Source organism: Castanea sativa, chromosome 9 (genome assembly GCF_040712315.1).
Source record: "Castanea sativa cultivar Marrone di Chiusa Pesio chromosome 9, ASM4071231v1".
NCBI classification, from domain to species: domain Eukaryota; kingdom Viridiplantae; phylum Streptophyta; class Magnoliopsida; order Fagales; family Fagaceae; genus Castanea; species Castanea sativa.
This window is the reverse complement of record NC_134021.1, coordinates 14,315,863-14,319,448: the sequence shown is the minus strand read 5'-3', so window position 1 is coordinate 14,319,448 and position 3,586 is coordinate 14,315,863. Positions and strand designations below refer to the sequence as shown.

At 36.2% G+C, this 3,586-nt stretch overlaps 1 pseudogene; it reads right to left on the bottom strand.

The window, feature by feature from the left end:
- On the bottom strand, window positions 1–3,289 carry LOC142609842 (uncharacterized; annotated as a pseudogene).
- Window positions 3,290–3,586: the final 297 nt, after the last annotated feature.

The window sequence follows — 3,586 nt, the reverse complement described above, 5'->3', positions numbered from 1 at the left end:
CTAGTTCATTCTCCTCCTGTTTTTCTTCTGAGATTTAAGAAATGTGTCTCTAATTGCAGTAATTTCACTGACGACAACATTTGTAGACATCCGCTCATCAGGTGATGTTTTAGAACACAACAATCCAATTTGGAACACGGATATCAAGCATTCTTTTATTCTGCTACTGACATTGACATAGGGATCTTCTTCAATTATCGTTCTTTCTTCTATGTCATCATAGACATCTTCTTCATCCTCCACAAAGAACATTGATGAGTCAACTATATCCATGACATGTTTTGGCAAAGCCATTGCCGTAAACTTGTGAATGCTCAGACCATCTTTGAATATTTCATCAATAGGTCTTTTTCCAATGAACATTTCTAGCAAGAGTATTCCATAACTATAAATATCTCCTAGTGTTGAAACTTGGCCACCCATCCCGTACTCTACAATTCATCAATACATATTAAGTAATAGATATCTCCTAGTTTATTATGCATTCCGATCAAATATAGACTTTCATACAATTTTGTGAATATGTGACTTTTTAGAAAAATAGAAAATTTTTTTGCTTTTGGTTATTCGATCAAGTGGCCAGTGGTGTCAAGCATTTTTGCCCACTCAAAAAGTGATGACAAAAGCATATAGTTACTTTTTGAAAGAATCCCTACATTAGGCTACTATATCCGACAAAAAGTGATGCTTCAAAGAGGAAATTCACCAATCCAAAATCACCGACATGGGCTACCTTATCTTCGTCAAGAAGTATATTGCTTGGCTTTAGATCACAATGAACAATTGGGGTTTGGCAATGGTGATGAAGATATTCTAATGCATAAGCAACATCAACAGTTATGTTTAGTCTATGAATAAATCTCAAATTCTTGCTTTGATGTTGCTCATCAATTTTAGGATGCAACCATTTTTCTAGACTTCCAATGGACATAAACTCAAAAATTATACTTTTAAAGTCATTTCCTTCATGATCAGTGTTTGAGCAAGCAAAGATAATCTTGAGGAGATTGCAATGACGTATTCTTCTCAAAGCATTGCATTCGTTATTAAAACTCTTGGAAGCTCCTTTTTGTTGAAGGTTTAATACTTTAATTGCAACAATTGCTCCATTTCCAGAAAGAACTCCTTTGTATATTGAGCCAAAGCCACCTGAACCAATCAAATTGTTTTCTGAAAACCTATTTGTTAATTTTAAGAGCTCTGCATAAGAGATGCTCAACTTCCTATCATCAAAGGAAGATGCAGCTAATGCTCTCTCTCTCTCTTTTTGCTCACAAGAAAACATGCAGGGAAAAAATACAATAGAATGAGTACAAATATGATCATGCTAGAGGTAGGAATTACTATTTTGAGTGCAAGAAGCTTTCCAGATGAATGAGGATTTTTCCTCAAGCATATAGGTAAATGTAATTCTTGGAGACCACCACATAGCTTTTCATTTCCAAATATTGAAATCTTGCTTGCATTTGCAAAAACTCCATCAATTGGCACTTCACCTTCAAAGTCATTAGAAGAAATATTAAGATACTCAAGTGACAAAGACTTGCTTAGTAACTCAGGAATTTGTCCAGAAAAGTTATTTCGCGAAATATCTATTTCTTCTAAACCTCTCAACATCTTCAAAGATTCAGGTATTGCTCCTTCAAACGAATTTTCCCCTAGATACAAGCTCTCCAAACTAAGACAAGTCTCAAGGGTGGTGGGAATTTTGCCTGATAATCTATTATATGAGAGATCTAACTCAGCAAGATATATTAAGTTGCCCACTTCAAATGGCAATTCACCTATCAAAAGATTGAGACATGACCAAAGAAATTGAAAGGGAAGAAAGACCAATAACTTGTTTTGGGATGATGCCAACGATATTGTTACTAGAAATGTTGAGTAAAAGCAAATTTTGGCAATTTCCTAAGCTTGTGGGTATATTCCCCTCAAGCCTATTTCCCTGCATAAAGAGCATTGTTAGTCTAGTCAAGTTACCCAAGGAGGAAGGGATTGGCCCAAAAAACTTGTTGTCATCCAAATATAATACATTTAACTTCTTAAGCTTCCCAATAACATCAGGGAGAGTAACTCCCAAATGGTTATCTTCTAGTCCCAGATCGTTTAAGTTGACAAGGTTCCCAATCCCAATAGGGATGTCACCGCGGATCATATTCCCACCCATAGTAAGAGATTGTAGTTGGGTGGAAAGGTTGGCTATGGAGTTGGGAACCCAAGACCACCAGACTAGAACAATTACCTAAAAAATTGAGAAAATTCAAGTCTCCATCTATCCCATTTCCTAGACTATTAACATCAAATTTAAGTCCAACCAAGCTTTGCAAGTTTGCAAAATTTTAAGGCAGTGTCCCAGTCAGACCATTTATAGAAAAGTTAAGTTTCTGAAGTTGAGAAGCATTTGAAAATGACACTAGAATAGGTCCAGTGAAATTGTTTGCACCGCCAAAAAAAATTTGAAGGTTAGGAAGAGTAAGACCAACATTTGTAGGAAGGCTTCCATGTAGCTGGTTTTCAGTGAGGGAGAAAAAGTATATAGAAGAAATATTAAAGATTTGAGGAGAAATGGTACTAGAATGATTATTCATAGAAAGCCAAAAAAATCCCAAGCTTGATAGATGGCCAAGTTCACTGGGTATGCTTCCTTGAAAACTGTTTTGGAGAAGACTAAGGACAGACAAAGAAGAAAAGTTTCCTATCCAAGTTGGGATACTTCCTATTAGGTTGTTCGCACTAAGACTTAGATTCACCAACTTTGACAATGAGCTTAGGTGCTCTGGAATCTGCCCAACAAGATCGTTGTAAGCAACATCAAGCACTCTAAGTTGTGCACAGTAGCTTAGATTAGTTGGAAGTTTACCACCAAAGGAATTCCAAGTCAAATTGAGATGCTGCAGGCACTGTAGACATCCCAATTCTTGAGGAATTTCACCATAGAAACGGTTGTTCCTAGGTTGATTCCTATGAGGTGAGTATGATTTCTCATAGAGGGTGGTATGAGGCCAGCCAACTTCTTAGCTTCCAGGTCCAAAACCATGACTCATTTATTGGAGGGGCTACATGTAACACCTAACCAGTTGCAGAAATGTATGGATTCATTCCAAGAGCTCATTAGTTGAAGTGGTTCTTGAGTTATCCGACTCTTGAAGTCAAGTAAAGCCAATCGATCAGTCTCATTAGCAAAAGTTGGAATTTTTGCAGATTTTAGACATGAGCTCATACACATTAGAAGAATCCCATGAAAGAATATTAATAAAATCCCCTCGTAACTCAGACAAGAAAGCATCATTCTGTTGGAGTAGCAAGTTTGAAGGGAAGGATAATATCTGAATCCTGATACCAGAGTTTGCTTTCTGTGGAATACAAGAGTTAATAGAAACTATGTTAGTAGGACACAGCTTTCTGTGGAAATGCAAAACTTTAGCCCCAACCTATAGATAGTGAAATAATAGCATGGATTTTCTTTTACTAAAAGTTAAAATTTAGAAGTCAATAGTAAAATAATAGCATGGATTTTCTTTTGCTAAAAGTTAAAATTTAGAAGCCAAAACAGTCTTGTATTGTGACTTTGAGTAGTTAATTGGAA